Below are 17,725 nucleotides of genomic sequence, written 5' to 3'. Positions count from 1 at the left end.
TTTTTTTTTATAAAATAGGTGGAGTTTAACATACAAACAACTGTTGTCGAACGCAAAAGAGGAGAACGAGTAATTGATCACGTTCCTGCTATAACACTATATATAATTGATTCAATTGTACATATTAAGTGTAATACGTTTAGAATGATAACCACGTAGCTATATGACTGGCCATGGTATTGTTTGTTCTTAAAGCACAATATACGAGATTGATTATAGTGTTTTCTGAATTAAACTATTCACTAACTGCCTAGCTACCATGGTTTGTCAGCAGCGATACAATTCAGCGTTTGATTACTGTTTTTTCCGCTTAGAATTTTTCGGTTCTTCTTCTTTCGCTTAGAAAACGTAATTTTCGGTTCTCGTGCTTGGCAGAAACCAGCTCTCGAATTATTCAGCTCGGTTCGATTATATGGATCTTTCAACTTCGTAATTTATAGTTCTGGCTTGACAGATGCCTATAAACACACGGTCGATGCACGGCGAGCCCCTGATCACTAAAAGGCTATCGTAGAATTTTCGTCACGTGTGTACACTAGTAACTAATTATAAGGGACACAAAGCCTCACCTATTGTGAAGGATCCCATTTCTAGACCCAATTTGACGGCTTACTCCAATGAGCCTATGGGGCTTTTTTAGAGTAAATGCGGATGCTAATAAAACAATGTGCGCATCTATCACATCGTGGAATAGCGGTACATGCATTTGAATATTTGTTCCGTTTCTCGAGTTTAGGCGCGCATTCGCCTATCCTAGGTGCAGAACCGCATGAGAACGACTGGCTCCTTTATACTGGCAGGCTTTCCGATTGGGTAAAATATATAGAAGCAGATTGCGCATTAACTGGGACGAACTATAGAGCAGTTTATTGACTAGCAAATCGATTCGTTTAGAAGTTTGTCCATAAACAGAGATGCCTCTTGCGCTGATCGGCACCCTGCGTAGGTACCCAGTGCCCTAAGTGAGTGCCAACGAAGGCTCAAACCGAACTTTTCCAGTATCCGCATCCGCTTCGGAAAGGATCGCCGAGAGGTCGAATATTATAGGAGGATTATTCGAAGGAGCTTTGCCAAGCAGCGAGAAAACGGCGGGGCCGAAATTCCTGCCGACAGCATTATCGTTGTAAGTGTTCAAATTTCGCGCCACTCCATAAATATTTCATGATCATAAGAACTAAGTTGATAACTTAAAATAACTATGTCCTGGAGTAACACGCTGAGTTGCTGTTGCCTTATGTTAGTATTAGCCGGGATCTGTTGATTTTTTCCAGATATCCAAATTGGGATACGTGTACTAGTACCTTGTACGGCTAGTAGCACTGGGCATAAGACGCATTAACTTGAAGAGTCTCCATAAGATCTAAGCTGTTCCACCATTTCATTATACATAGATATGTATAAATATATCTATATATATATATATATATATACGGAAGGAAGGACGCGACCGATAGTCACGCGATGTGCGCCTGCAGACGATCAAATTAGGTCGGAGAAGGCAGCCTTATGCTTAATTATCTGCTTGAGTTGCTTGCTGAACTCTGTCTATGCTACATATAAGGCAGCAACGCTTTGAAGACTAAATTTAAAAACCATCGAAAACTTCTTTTCAAAACAATACGGTAACAGAAAAGACCGTGTGATACGAACATCGATCATTACGTTGACCAAACAGATCTAAACCTTCTAGCGTTTTCCAGAAGAAAACGATCAGAATTTCGTTGCAGCTTGATTTGCGTTAGGGCTGGTAATGTGTGGGCTCCTTGCGGAGTGAAGTAGCGATGACCTTGTCACGAAAATCTGAAATAACGAAGATGCTCTGACAGGTTACAGAGACAAATTTTAACTTTTTCCTTAGATGATAAATTAAAGCCTTAATACTAACGGGCGCACTGATAGTCATTGATAACTTCAGGCTCTCTCGAAGTACACATATTTTGTGATTTCAAAGATTACTCACGTTTTTACACGAATTCGACCAGGTCATACGAGACATATTTGAAAGGTTCCTGATAAAAACAGTTACGCTTCACTCAGTCTACTACATAATATGTTTTGGCAGGCAGATATCAGCAAATGGAATACATAAAACTGAGGCTGTTGGTTTTGTAAACATAATGACATCACTATCCAGTAACTGAGCTATTTTTTGTCCGAAAGTATGATAACCAAATAAGCGAGTCAGTCTTTCTATAATAATCCATGCCCATCGTACATCTTTAATGTTGTTTACGTCAACTTTGATATGACTTCATCTAATGCACCAGTACTATGTAGTATCGATATAGGCCTATATCGACTGCGCGCTAAGCTTTGGACCTCCTCAAATGCATGTATATATATATATATAAGCGCGACCACAAAGACAGAGCAAGACCTTAATGAGGTCTAAGAAGGTCATCTGCGTACCCGCTTGCCAAATTGCTTATAAGCAGTTCTTCCTTCGGACATCGCGTTTATCTTTACGCCGTACTGCACCCGTTTCGGCCCGGGATGCCCTTTCGACAGCGGGCAGCGGTCCTGCGCCCTACCGTCACACATCTTAGGCCAACTGACAACGTCTCCAGCGATGCATGAAAAGTCTAAGCCATCTCTACTTAATTATGTCACACACCAAAGTGACTACACAGGGACATCTGTATACATCACCATTGTGAATGCTTCTGCACTGGTTGTTTTCAAATATTCCTTTACTACTAAGGCTGCTAAAGATCTGATAGTAGATCACATAGACCGACAAGCACAAATCGGCTCGATCACATTGCTTGTAATACTCCACACTTGGGATTCGAGCAGGGTCGTAACTGTATGGAGCTTGAGGTAACTTTAAAACGATCATATATAGTTCTATTTGTGTTAACTAATACAGAGAATAAAGACTAATAAAGTTTATTAATCCATTTAGAAATAAAAAAAATTAGTACGAATGTATGGAGCATTCACGTGATTGCAGTTAAAGAATTACGTTTGCGGTTTCTTGTTTTACTGTCTAGCAGTACGCTATTTTCCGTTTAATATTTTGACGAAATTCTCCTTATATATGTTAACAAACTGTGGAAACATCGGGAAAAAGAGAGAAACGAATTTGTTTGGATTTGGTACGTACGTATTTAAGTCCATAAATATGGCGAACACGCTCTGGTTGTGAAGGAACAATTTTATATTGATTGCGACGTGAACAAAAGTGTACGGCCGCTTCTAGGCAAACATAGATTAGTCAATTTTCTATATTAATTGCAGAACGGAACCTAAAAGTACCAGCTAAAGCTTTTCGTTTTTTCTCTATTAATTTACTATCTCGCCGGGATGCACCTTTTCTGTAGAAAACCAACTGATGCCAATCCAGCTCGTCCAGCTTCTATAGGCAGCTGTGCTATAATAAGTGAGCCTCATTTGTTAATAACGACCTTTAACACCAATGCGATAGGCATCGTCTACCCAATCCTCGTAACGTTCTCTTCTTTTTTAACGTTCCTTTTGTGACGCCAACTAAATAGAAAGAAGACAATGGCAAGCGTTGAAACGCGTTGTTTTCGGCTAGCTTTCTGTCTACTACTGCTCTTAATACTCGAAAACATTCAACACCATCACATTAACGCTAGAGCTTTTGGCATGAAAAAGCCTCAAAGAGTACCTATATAGATTTACTTTAGTTTGAACACAAAAAAAATTAAAGCATATCGTACTTGCGCTCCTTTTTCGGTCTTCAGGTGAATTTTCATAGAGTACCACTAACCAGCAAACCAGATATTCTCTGATGGTACGATGCCTAGACACATAGATGCCAATGAAGCAATGATGTCGGCTTGTCCGCGATGAATTCGTATGAGAAGTATTACAAACGAAGTCAGCTGAAGTTATCGGACGAAGCAACGCTTGCTATATTCCATACGAAACCGTGTTCTGCTCGGTGCTGCTGAACAGGAACGCCTGTGATCGTAAGCAGTGGCGAACTGTAAATCGCGATAGGATCATCTCTAAAGTACGTCACTGTTAACGGAAGTGCGATGACGATGAAAGATGACGAGCAGTTAGAAATGGCTATGTTTGGTCCAGGTGTTTTCGACGTTTTCCTCGTCTGCTTGAAGCTGTTTAGCGTTTAGCCTAATGGTGTACCAACCTAACGATGCAGCAATGCTTTCAAGCCACCTTCGATGTGAAAAGCAGATACATAGAGAGCTACTGTTAACGCCGTTCATATCGGCGACTAATGTGAGCCGTAACATGGACGGTGGTATTTGGGCACCAAAGATAATGTGAGCCTTTGCGTAAAAACGCAAAACTTCTTGCATTGACCCTATAATGGACGTATCATAAAAAAGAGGTAAGAGCTGAGTGAAGATTGAAAGAAAGCTTTAGATAACTGGTCCAAAAACGTTTTTCGTCAGTGAGGATCGGCTAGTTATGAAAAAATTATGCGGAGAGAACTGATTAGCCCATCTTTCTTAAAGAAGTGCACTCGTAAGTGAGGTACCACATAAGAATTGCACCTGTGGGAACTAGCCAACCAAAGGGTCCTTTTCTTCAAGAGTCTGGCTATCTTTGAACCTGAGTGGTCATGCTTTAAACTACGCTTGCACTGAATGCAGTCAATTTTAAATAAATGATTTACTATTCTTCGTCAAACCATAAAGAAGAAAAGTCTAGTGCCTATAAGGAAGCACAAGAAACCCTAATAGATGATCATTAGGTTGTAACTAACACTGTGGCCCTTTGCTTCAAAGGAAGGTCTTGAAAGACAGGGATACCTGCGCCGATCCATTTTGTTCAGGGCGTTAATCAAAAGGGTTGTTGATTTCATTTTCTGTAAAGGCCTGAACCTTCTTTTATGTGACGATTTGACCACCGGAGCTAGTAATCGATTAAGTAAGTATTTTGAATGGAGGGTAATGACGAATATTCGGTAGTGTTTGCTGAAAATTGTTTCAGCGCTTCTAGACTGTGAAGCCCGCTAACGGACTAGCGGGTATTGGTAAAATTGCGTTTTGTTTTTGAGGGCAAATATAACTCATAAAGGTGCATCTGACATAAGCTCAGCGAAGTGTCAGCCACCTATTTAAATGCATTTTGTGCGTGCAAAATGCAAAAATAAAAGGGGTATTTTTCAAACTCTGGATAATGCTTGACATGTCAGATGATTTGGTCGGATCGGAACAGACTGCTCCACTATAAAGCTCTTGAGAGCAGCTATTCAATGAATGCCACCGCTATGTTATCGTATGCAGAAATACACATGCAAATGCCCAAACTGAATCAGGCAACTGACAAGAAAGACATTGAACGAAGGTGCAGTATGATCTTGTATCGCATGGTAACCTCATGTTTCCTCAGTGACCCCAAAAACAGTATAACAGATCATAAACGTGAAATCCTTTTGAACTTGGCTTACAAGTCAGGCACTGGTCAATCCGATTACATCTGCTCAACCATGCAGCTTATCCTGGAGTACAAAAGACCCAAAACCAAAATTCCGAGAATCACTCTATAAATGGGTTACTCCATTGAGTGCATTCGTCTAGAACTCAGATTTTCCTTTAATCTCCCAGCGGTGGATGAAGACCCCAAAGAGCCAACGAAATGACTACAATAAGCAAAGTTAGTTTGTCCCAAAAGTTAGCATTATTTAAGTCGGCTTCATCAAAAAAAAAAAACACTTTTAAACCAATATAATGTATTTTTTTTACCCAAAACCCTTATTCAACCATAATTTGTTAAGGGCTTTGTCTTGTGTAGTGCTAAATATCCATTTAGTGCTAGAAAATCTCAATATACGTCCGTTACATTATTTCGAGTTTAACTGTTTATGTTATACGGAATATAGAATACGTTTATGACCCTCAGTAGCTGGTCTAGGCATTGACGTCAACCCTGCACAGTCTGTTGGCCTGATAGGTCGACAGAGAAACCTATAACCTACCAGACTACTGTCTAACTCGTTGACCGACCACTTCATTGATGGTTTTCTTCATAGGTGAGAGACATTTTGCCATATAGATAATAGTTTTGCTAGGTAGACGGTAAGAACAGCAAGAAGAGATGAACAGCTAAACGAACTCACTGAATGTAAAGAAGTACGCTTCACTAAACCGCAAAAACAGTTTGGCCCTATTACACTAATGAAAAATGTATAGATCTACACCTGAAAGAAAAAAAAACAAACTGAAAGGACTATCTCAGTTAAATAGGCCATTGATAATTCTATTAACCAAGTGCAATAACGTCATGCAAAGCTCTATATAGATTAATAATAAATATTAAATAAATAAGAAAGAAGTAATAAAAACGTACCAAATAACGAATAACTAATTAAAGCGCCAGCCGTTACCATGGGCGATACACAAGACACACGCCTAAGATGCCTATTATGTTTTATGTAGACAAACGATTGGCAAGTACTCAGGGTTACCGAACTGAGAGGCGATGTCGATTTCAGGGACGACGGCACGCAGGATGATTCTCGCTTAGTTACCAACTAATTAAAAGAATTTCTCTTCTTAATTAGTCAGCGTCAATCGTGTACTTCATTGGAAATTTGTGTTGTCTATAGCCAGACTAGACAAAACAGCTCTTTTTCTAAAAACTTGCGCTTGAACTCCCCATTTTAAATCTCAACGTTCTATTTACTTCGATGAATAAATTTAGTTGGGACACTGACAATACTCAAATATCACAACTGTGCTTACAGAGATAAAAGATATTCTCTCGGTTTCAGCCTATTTGGAAAGTTCGGTGAAATTTCGATGGGCTCCCATTTTGGCGTTTGGCTATTCAGAAAGGGTATCGCAACATAAAGCTATTAACGTACCAGCGCCTATTGTGAAAGTTAGCGAAGGAATATTTAAATCGATTCAGGCCGCCTCCGTTCTGTACCCACTGACGCTGAAGTTTATTTATTACTTTGCAAGATATCGCGGGGTTTCAAGCTATATTTCTCCCCAGTTCGATAAAGCTCTGCTTACGCTCGTTAGGAAACTGGTACATTTGGAAATTTTACACTATTGACATACATATCGTGTCTACATTCGCAGGAACGCGCTCCAACCAGGAGCAATGAAAGACTGAAAACTTTTGGGACGCGAAGACACTGGGGTACCTTCCACCGGATATCTCACGTTGCGTTCAACAAAACCCCACTTCTCCGGTACGACAAACTAAAACATAGCTCACTTTAATAATTCTAATTACTAACAGTTACGACAGTTTTAACAGTTTACGACTAACAGTTAATCATTACGAAATTGATCGATTAAGCTTCACAAGCCTAGCGAATTCTCTAATGACGGAAGGTATATTTCAATAGAAGACCAGGTCCATTCGTTTTACGGCTTGATTAATTATATTTATAACTTGGTAGCCACTGCGTGTAGTGCGTACTATGTTTTTCTTGTATATAGTGCGCTATCCTTACCAGTGAGCTTCTACCCGCCAGCATCACGCCATTGATTAGAACACTATTAGCTAATCGACGTCCGTTAATACTAGCTTGTCTGTCGCTACGATTTATAGAATTGTTTTGATTGAATGTTTGACAGACTGAAACGTTTGTAAACCTGTACGCAACTTCTTGTATCGCTATTGCAAAAAACGTACCTCATCTTGTGTGAACGAAGCATTACTATCCCATGTGCGACTAGACAGACTTTCAGCAACAACTATCATAGATCATAGGCCGAAATCAATAGGGTCGCACGTCATTGCGGCATGTGTACACACTTCAAATGTCTCCTTACCTAGTTCTCAGTTACCTAGTAGACAGTATCGTCGTTCGTAATGCAGCTTTAAATATTCGCGCTCTACTATGCATTGACGGTCCTTCCATCGCTTTGAATGTTGTGTTGGCTGATGTTTCCTTCCTCCGTTCATCTGCTCTGACCTATACGGTCCTCTCTTCCGCTTTTTGGTTACCCTTTCCCTATCGGAGGGGCGCGTGAGTTGACCCTCTCCGCGACGGATCGGTGTTTCGATAGCGGTTCGCGCCCTGTCAGAAGAAGGTACGAGTCAGTTGGTTTTCGTTCGAAGAATGCGAGGCTGGTTCGTGTCACGCGACCAGTGATTATTGCACACCAGATAGCGCGGACAGTTCTATTAGACAACACTTGCTGTTTATCAGGATCCAATTCGCTGCGGCTATTTCATGTGTACGCTAGGGCAGGACGATAAAGAGGTTGTGATAGGAGAAAAGTCTCCGATTGTCAATAGCGACTCCCTGCAGCCGGCGACAAGGGTACACACGCAGCAGAACAAGCCACTGCCCTGATAAACGTCTCGTCATTGAATTCTTTTTCGTGCTACTAGTGCTTTTTACCAGAAAAAGATAGATATTCGTGCGAAATGTTAGTTTTACTATAGTACGTAGGATAGCTTCATATTTATTTTATGCAAGTCCATGCATGAAGATCAATTAGCAGGATTGAAAAACGGTGAACACTTTTCCTCCCAACTCCTTACTGCCGATCATCTGATACATGGTATTCTGCCAACGATACCGAAGATACAGTATAGGATATCGAAGCTGTTCAGTCTCCATATTTACAATTAGTACCATTCTTAGACTTTAAGGATATCTGGACAATAGAAAACGGATGCCTAATGTAACTCAGTGACCAAGTGGGGCATTGAAGCGGTGGACTAAGCTCAACCCCAAAATTTGGTGCCACTCGGGAAAGATACTCTGGATAGATTGTTCTAACGGAAATATAAGGAAAGAGAGTCCAAACGCGGTACACGTTGCAGAATGTGCTAATTTATCTATTCGATCTCCGTGAATGTGTTTATGTGATGGATAATAATATAACTGTGTTATAGCCATCGGTTTACGATACTAGTGGAATTGCAACTGATATAACACGATTTATTGCTATTTAGTCAAGCTTACGGACACACTTTCATCTGAGGTTACAGACCAGGTAGGAACTAGCATCTTCAGCGCTGATCGTGTCACGGAAGATCTGCAAGACACAAAAAATGAGTGAGCAATGAAAGCAAAGTGGATCATCGAAAGCCAGAATATGGTGACTATTAAATTATGACAGTACGTTATATGGAAAAATACTAAAAATAGTTTTAATTCTAAAACTTTAAAAACACTGTATTGAAAACTATGTGAACTTCTGTAACTTACATACGTTAGTTCACTCCCAACGTCCTTAGGTGACTGCTGTATGTTGAAAGCCAAGTGTACTTAATCTAAAGTTGTGCGTGAAAAAATTCCTAAAAATAACCTTTTATAATGCTTTTCACTAAGCCAATCTGATCGTTACGGAAATTACCTTTGTTTCTCTATAGACAGAGATACGGAACTTCCTTACCACCGACTGCGGCTAGTAGTCAATTTACGCCTATGAAAAATGTCGTGTTCAATTCATATCGCTCTGAGTTGTTCTTCAAGCCCCAAATAACATTTAACCAAAATACCCACCTCTTAATATTCCATAGACTAAGATAGCTTCGATCAACAGGATACCCACGCGCTTACTCCTAATCGCATATCTGTCTTCAAAAGCCTTTTCTGTTATTATAAATGGTTTTTCTCAACGGGCCCAGGCCCAGACGTGAAATTACCTCTAACGTGCTCCTACATTCAGAGAATGACGAAACGGGCACCACAGAAATTTTTACTTAGATAATCTATCGTTCTTAAAAAGAAAAGTATAAACCAAAAGGTGCATTTGATTGTTCCACCTAAAAATTCTACACCACGAACAATGTACCACTATCAAGCCGCTGAAATCCCGGGCGGTCCGTCTGGGTCTTTCTTACGTGAGTGGCTGTGGCCGCTGTTGTCATCGCATTGTTGTCCTGTTTCGCCGTTAGATGATAGCAGTAAATGAGGTGCCAATCAGCCAGGTGTCCCCCAATAGCATCAACAACATACAGAGTGCTTACAACAACAGCAGTAGTAGCGACATCCACCCAACATCGGAAGTGATTGATAACAAAAGCCGCAGCTTCGTCGGTAAGGTCCTAACGTGAAAGGACAACAAGTAGTGTGAACGAGGCAAAAAAGCCGGCCGTTTGATCACCGTTGTTCGCTATTGCTGCCGCTTAGGTTCGAACTTTTTCGATCGAATCGACATAATCAATGTAGCATTTCGGACTTGTCACGTGCCACGCCACGGATTCGCCACGAAAGACCTGGCAACTATATAATACATTAATATACTGTTCCTACGATTTCTAACAATAGTTTCACAAGAGCAACAACAACAGTATGGCAGTCGGATAATGGATGCTGCACGGAACACACGGAAGTACCTTCGAGCAGGCAGCTTCTGGGTGCTGGACATAGTTTCACTAACTCCTTATAGATGTCCCTTTCTTTTTCCCTCGCGGGATACGGTAAGGGTCGATTGGGTGAACTCGCGCTTGAACTCAGACGAGATGCAGTTGAGCAGGAACAAAACGTATACCTTATTTGTGCCATAATAGCATTAACGGAGCAAGCGACCACAGAAGCAGATTAGCTGTAAAAACACCGATATCAGAACGATAACGATTGATAAAGGACCACAATGACCAGTATATGGCACCTTACCACCGCCATAGTGGCAGCAGTGTTGATGGAATAATGGACGGATTGGCGGCTGAACAGACAACATGCAGCCGTGGCTAGACGTGAAAATACGACGGGGGCAGAGGTTCGTGCAAAGTGATTACTGGGCTAAATGAAAGCAGAAAACAGGTTCGGTAGGTATGCAGTGGTAACGTGTTTGCCACTAACGTTGGTGGGACGTCAGATGCGGCTTAGGTTCGAAACTGACTGGTCCGTACTACTGCTCACTTAAGCTCTAGATTGACAGTGAGTAAAAGTTACGAGAAAATCTTTTTAATGGTGTGTAAGGTTAACTGTATCAGGTATATCTGGGCCTGGGAGCTCGTACAACAATTAAAAAAAAAAACGTTAGAGACTAGTTCCCGCGATAATGGGGCAACAACATACTTGTATGTTGCTAAATTTATGGAGTTGGGCTCCAAGTTAAAGGTCTTAGGCATAGGTACGCGGTTTATTTGGTGCCGAAAAGAGCTAGCCATCTAAAGCAATGCCTGACTAAGGTTGTTGCCGTTATTGTAGAAAGGCGAGAAGAAGTAACATTCGGGCGTGGATGACCCTGTTGAAAATATAAACTAAATTAGCAGGAGCAGCTTATGGGCTAATAATATGTATGCGGGTGAACCTGTACAGTGTAATGCAGTCCTGCTTTTCTTGACCAAGATGTACATTCAGCGTGCGGTAATTACAAACGGAAAAAGACTGGCTCGTATAGTTTCTGAACGACGTGGAGCTATAAAAGAAATGCAATTGGAAAACCTGAATTTTGTATTTCCGTTTAGGCATAAAAATTCTAAATAAAGTTAAGTTCTGCACGCTGGTCTTGTGGTTACCTATGATGCTCCCAGCTGTTAAAAATATTTAAAAGTGTGGTATAGGCACAGGTCACTTTTTTGCCATTTCGTACAAGCTATCGATGGCAGGTAGCCTTCGCCTTAAATGTAACAAAGTTTTTATCCGCTCCGTACAGATATGGCAAACCGCGTATGCCATGACTTTCCTATTAGGCTGGAAATAACCTTATAACCAAAAAATACCTCATCTTGAAATTAACACATGCTAAATCTTATATAGAAGAAGTGCTATATAAAAATATAAAAGATGAAATGGCGAAACAAATCTAAAAGTACTCCAATTCAATGTATGTTTGGTACGTTAAAATTAGAGCAGATAAAAGTTCTGACCTAAGAATGTACACCCAACTATTAATTTAACTTTTAGGTGATTCATTTAACCTTGGGCACCACGACGGATAATTGGAAGTCTATATAAAATCATGTTAAAAATTAGGTTAAGGTGTAATTTTGTTTTCGGCTATGGCATATTTTTGCGTCGGGATCCTCCTTTCGTATTATACACGCTAGAATACGAGCAGATAGGTGCGCAACTGACTTCGATAGCATTGAATGCGTACCTAATTTCATAAGGCAAACATGCCTTCTAAACTATGTGGCTTACGTAAGCATATGTGCTATTCCGGGGGGTATTGAAGCGTTCCCTACTGGAGCCGCACGTACGCTCATGACGCATTGGCTGAGCGCATCATTTGCGCATAGAACTGAAGCTACAAAAACAACTTCAGGGAAGGATACCTATCATTCTAAGGGTAAAAGCTTTGGAAATGAAGATTTCTGCAAACTGAATTGAAGCTACACAAAAAATTGAAGAGTGACTATCGGAGGATAGATGCTTCGTGAAGGATAGACAAATATCTCTTAGCTAGATTACGGAAGCTAAAGCAGATTCGGATTGCAGGTTTGTGTGTAAAAATGTTCATTATTGCTTGCCGTTGTTGACGATAGAAAAACCTGACTGTGTTTTACTGAGTCGGTGAAACAGTTTGGGCCATGGTAGAACCTGTGTTTGACATTGCATCGCGTTGTTGTTGTTGTTAACAGATGCTATGGAAAAAAAAATTGCAATTCAAATATACTAAACAATAATAGTGCATAGTCGTCTACCTAATATAGTCATGCAATGGTGCCATTAAGGGGTAATGAAAACATTACGTCCGAAAATATTTTCATCAGTCATAATTTATTGCATTGAGAGAATGCGTTCGTGGTTTAGAAGGAAAGTATCACACAACGTTTGGTGTATACATAGGGAAGCTTTCTTTTGTTTTCTTTCTAGAGCTGTAAACGCTTGAACGGAATTTTATGAATGTCCTGACCATGATTGCAATTATCAGTTCGGAACCGAAGCTGTTTATTAGTCATTGTCAAGATACTCGTTTTATAATCCGCGAGTCAAGCGATACTGGTAGGTGCGAACTCGTCCAAATCTGGGCAAAGGTTCAGAACTGCCATAAAGTCTAAAGGATGCAAAAAGATTCTACTGCTAGATTATACTCTTCCCTCCAAAAGTGGTGCTCATTTCCCTTGTATGCACGAATGTATGCCTGTTACAAAAAAAAAACTTACTGGACGAACCTTTTAGATAAGCCGACCAGGTTTATAAAGCCGTAGGAGCAATAGTTAATTTTAGACTAAGTCGGGTTCAATAAGCTCTCGCTGCTAACCCATATATATATATATGCCGTTGCTTGAAATACGGTAGCCTCCGGCTGGCCGAAAACTCTGTTTGATATTTTCTATCGACTTCGAGTAACTTTAAGAGCCTTTAACGTGAAACGTTAACTTTCTCTAGGGAACAAGAGGCAAGCAGGTAGGTAGGAAGGCGGGCGGGCGGGCAGGCCAATTTAGCCGCAGCGGTTCAGGCATTCGGCAATTTGTGTACGATACGTATACAGGGCGTATGGGTATACTTGGCCTAGGCAAACGAAATTTCCCTAACGCCCTATCTCTTCTACTCTACGATGAGAAGCAGTGTCATCATCAGCGCCACTACGACCATTATTGCCACTGTGACCACCAGCGCGTACAAGTCTTGAACATTATCTTTGAATGTTAAGAAAAAAGTTGTTTTGCGTGCCTGTGTATTACAAGAGCTCGCTTTACACCGAACGCTAGCTGGCAATGGCGGCCGTGGCAGGATGCCCTCGAGAGATTTGAGACATCTTCACAGTTATGTCCTTTTTCCTCCACTCCACGCGATTTAACCAACTCCCACACTTACACAAGTTGGGACCCATCACCGCCACTCCCGCCCCCGACGCCCTTCTCTTATTTTATTTTTCGTTCTGCTGGTTTCTTCTGACTTTCCCTGTCCTTTTCTGCGGTTGGCGCTCGTACAGAGCGAGAAGACCGTCTCTATATATAAAGTGGAGTGCTCAATTAGCTTCTAGGGCCCCTGTACCGTTTGGAAAAAGCAACAACTTTCCAGAAAGACGAGTCTTTCGCCGTCAGTCATCGGCCAACATCGGAATAGAAGGCACATACTGTACGATGGTAGTCAACTGCGCGGACGAACTTACAGAACTAGAAAACGTCAAAGTAGAAGACGCACAAGCAGCGTTGCTGTCGCGGCGACGACTGCTGCTGCTGCTGCTGCCACCACCGCCGGCATTTTTTTGTGAAAGAAAGAAACCTCACTTTAATAAATACTTACCGAAAAATGCTTACTCCCACTTTTGAATCATACACACATGCCATTCGACGCAGCTAATCATAATGTTCAAAGGGACGCATGAGTGGTTTCACTGCGGCAACGTGTTACTGTCACGTTTCAGGCACTATGCGCACTTCTGATTCGACTATTCATTTCACAGTCATCATTCGGTAGTAATGAAATCTTCTTAGAGAAACTTAACCAATTAAGACATGCTTCTCTAACGAATTGCATAACGTCACTTTACTAAAACGTACATAAAAAAATTATGCCTTTATTAGGAACTCCCTGTTAAGTTACTTTAAATCTTAAAAAGGGGGAAAAATCTGACGTTCCATACTACAAGACACAACCTAAGCTAGGTTTTCGGCAGGGGACTGAAGTGCGCCCAGTTATGCCGTAGACCTAACACGTAGAGCTTGACTTTACACAATTTTTGAAAAGATTTTTTTTTTTAAATATTAGTATACAAATAGCTAATCCGCGCCGCGCGTGTGGTGGACATGTGTAAGATATCATACGAATATAGCGAATCCATTTTAGGTCACGGAGCTATAGTCAAGCTAGGTTTTTTTTACTTCAAATTTAATCATTAATACATAGCAACTATTATAGATTGTTGTACCTAAATCGTCTATCTAGAGATTTTCCGCTGAAAACCCAAAGTTCGTGCGACATTTTTAAGGCTCGCTAGTATCACTTGATTTAGTTTGTTGGTTAGTGGTAGTGTTATTGCTTGACTGAAACTACTGTCATAAGTACTAATTTCGTCACTGCTTTTCGCCAAACCCCTGCGAACCCACGATAGTAATTGGTGCCCCAGCTGCAACATAATGATCTTTATCCTCCAGGGCTTCTCTTCCAGTATCTCGATTTCAAACGCCGTTGTCTAGGCCCTTCCTTCTCGTCTCGTTCGAACCCCCCCCCCCCCCGGGGCAATAACGAAACGAGGGGTAGAATCGCCAACCAATCTTAGCTCGGCCTGGGCTTTGCCAAAGCAAGTACAGGCCGCCTCTTGTCCGGATGTTGCCTCATGTTTCCCAAATTGAGCGCGTAGAAGTAGTAACAGATTTTTTTTCCTGGGCAAACCAAAGCCCAGAGTGAAGACTATGGCAGTAGGCAGCAGGACGCAGCGTCTAATATCGGCTGATTCTTGGAGGAGAGAGGTAGTAACCAGTCTGCGAAGGGATGTCATATACCTAAGTTGTGTAAAAACCAACCAGTTTACGCCGTCGCTGAACATCGTCGCGGGTGCTAATATCGAATGTCTACTATTTCCTTCCCTCTGATCAATTTTGAACAACCAAATCGAGCTTTCGCGTTGTTCCTCGAAACAGCAGTTTAGTCCACAGCAAGTCGTCGCTGGCGCGGTCGTACAACTTCGTCGGATGGTCGCCGCCGTACATCGAAAAGAAGCAATGGTTCCGCTCTGCTCCGGCCGCCTAGGCAGGGCTAAAGAAGAGCTGACCATGGTGGACAATGGCTTCCAAGCTACAGCTTTTTTTTCGGCCACTTGTCACGCCTTGTCGAAATAGCCGGCAAGGCAAAAGAGAGAGCGGGATCTAGAGAATTGCTAGATTGCAAAGTTAAAGTGCTCCGAGCCTATACGAGGGCTTCGATTGAAACTCGATGTGGCAGAAAAGGACGGCAGAAGTACTAATAGAGGAAGGGAGCTACAGTTGAGCTACAGAATTGAATTATTGGTGATAGTCGTCTATGGGATGCTATGATTGCGGTTGGGGCCACTGCACAGTCTCGAGCGCCGATTTAGATCTCTACTTATATATCGTAACGTATTAGATTAGCAGCTATGGATATGTGTGAACTATGGACACGCCACTAAGCAGCTCACTTAAAATCTATTTTCAGCCATATTATCATATCAGTTACTAAAGAGGACAGGGTAAACTATAGCCAACTGGGTGTGACAGACAATGTTAACAGGAGGTCTGGTGCAATCAGGTAAAAAAGAAGCATTGTAATGGAAACCCGCATGTAAATGAACTGCTGGTAAAATCATCTGCACTGGTCGATCGTCAGCGAAGAAGCTCGCCGAGAATCGCTCGTTGCAGTTATAGATCGCGCGCATCTTGGCGACTGCTGACGGCAGCTATCCAGCAAAGCTCATACAAGCTCCGGCAGAGAAGGCGCCGTAGTATAATATTTCTATATGTGCGCACGCTCAAGCTGGGAGTAGGTACGCTTCTAGACAGTATGAAAGCTGCACGGAGTGCTAAAAGAGACAAAAGATTCAATCGGGTAGTTGAGTTAATGAAGTTAACTCTTTTCCATCGTTATAATGTACTGATGTCCTGGCATCACATTCTATTACGCATAAGGAAGTTAACGTTCGTATATGCAAAGTATAATTACGTGAATGAAAAGTTGGATTGGCCTGACCGACTAATTTTGCTGAATGGATATGCAATTATATTAAAAATATAAGAATATTTTTAGGCTTGCATTCTGATGGTTCGGAAACGCCGCTGCCAGAAGAGGCCTTCACATGTGGTTTCTTCTTCTGCCTTCCCCTCCACCATTTCCAAAGTCAAAAATAAGGTCAAGACTGAAAAGTAGCTTAGCATCGTCCCCGCTGGCCGCTCGCTCTGCTCTCAGATTTTTTTTTCGTTAACCGGATATTGTAGGTAGCTAAGTTTGTTGCTAGCCAAACCAGCAAAGCTATAAAGGACAAGTTACATACCCAATCCAACCGTAAGTTTAATTTCGAAAGGTAAACGAAGCCAATGTAAAGCTGGGAAGAATGCCAAAGCAGATTAGTCCCACCAGTCAGGTGAGAGCGCTTAGCTGGTATATACCGATCTGAAAAGCGTGGTTTTCATTCAGGCAATGTTGACTAAGGGAAGGAGGCGCATTCGTGAGGTGCGTCCTTCTTTGTGGATATCTCATTTAATGAAACAAAAAAAAGCCGGCTTTTTCAAAAGATCTTTTCTTGGCATTATCCAAGTAAGTGAAAACATCCGTACCATATGATCTATTGTTGCTGTTTTTTGTTCTTTCAATTGTTCGTATCGACAAGTCATTGGACAGACACTATAAGTCCACTATAAGACTCCAGCCCACAGACACTATAAGTAATTATTGTGACCGGATCTGTCTACCTCATTTAGAGAGAATATATATATATATATTCTCCATAATCAACAAAATTGATTTCATGAACCTGTAAATTATATTTAGTTTTTCGCAATCGTGCAAACAATAATTAAATCTATTATAAAACTTGACAATACACTTTTATCGAATGGAGCTTAATCATGCATTAGACATTCGGCGAAAATAGTTCCTTCAATACCTAATTGTTTATAAAATACTCTTATTCTAACATGGTTACACTGGCATTTGTAAGGTGGTACCAGCATCTTTTAATTGCCGATTCCGTGCAGTGCTAATGGCATTATTTAACATTCGCTATCCACCTTCCAAGGCCTTTTGTGATCTTTCGTAATAATGCCCTTCCTTTTCGATGTTATGCGCTCGACGCGAGGATGTGTACACATATCGGTTATAGGTCATAGGAGAATCTATATCCGTGTATGCATCTGGCGAAATAGACACGGACAGACGCAGTATTACGACGCCCTGGGTTGATTATGTGTATTGCGGTATAGTCTTCGAAAACAACGGAGCACTGTAAAGGTACATATA

The 17,725-nt window shown here is 41.3% G+C and overlaps 1 protein-coding gene and 1 long non-coding RNA gene across 7 annotated transcripts in view; one reads left to right on the top strand and one right to left on the bottom strand.

Annotated features, from left to right (window-relative positions):
• Nucleotides 1-17,725, top strand: part of LOC111253805 (semaphorin-1A-like) — a 191,223-nt gene that overhangs the window by 59,726 nt on the left and 113,772 nt on the right. For 2 of the 6 annotated variants that reach the window (XM_022813820.2, XM_022813817.2), the window contains exon 1: nt 7,964-9,011. The exons of 1 other annotated variant lie outside the window; for it this stretch is intronic. The gene's annotated coding sequence lies outside the window, so the exon portion shown is untranslated. Of the gene's footprint in view, nt 1-3,912; nt 4,325-7,028; nt 7,142-7,963; nt 9,032-17,725 lie in introns of those variants that run through there. 3 more of the 6 variants (XM_022813823.2, XM_086976028.1, XM_086976029.1) reach the window with 2 other exon arrangements.
• LOC147754408 (uncharacterized) lies at nt 1,462-7,875 on the bottom strand. Its single transcript, XR_015317923.1, has 4 exons — nt 7,591-7,875; nt 3,687-3,930; nt 3,313-3,489; nt 1,462-1,800 (listed from the first exon to the last, which is right to left on the bottom strand). It is a non-coding gene; the product is annotated as an uncharacterized LOC147754408 (long non-coding RNA).

The sequence above is a fragment of the Varroa destructor genome, unplaced genomic scaffold (genome assembly GCF_002443255.2).
Source record: "Varroa destructor unplaced genomic scaffold, Vdes_3.0 BEIS01000007.1, whole genome shotgun sequence".
Taxonomy (NCBI): Eukaryota; Metazoa; Arthropoda; class Arachnida; order Mesostigmata; family Varroidae; genus Varroa; species Varroa destructor.
The sequence above is the reverse complement of the archived record's forward strand: the minus strand, read 5'-3'. Positions and strand labels throughout refer to the sequence as shown.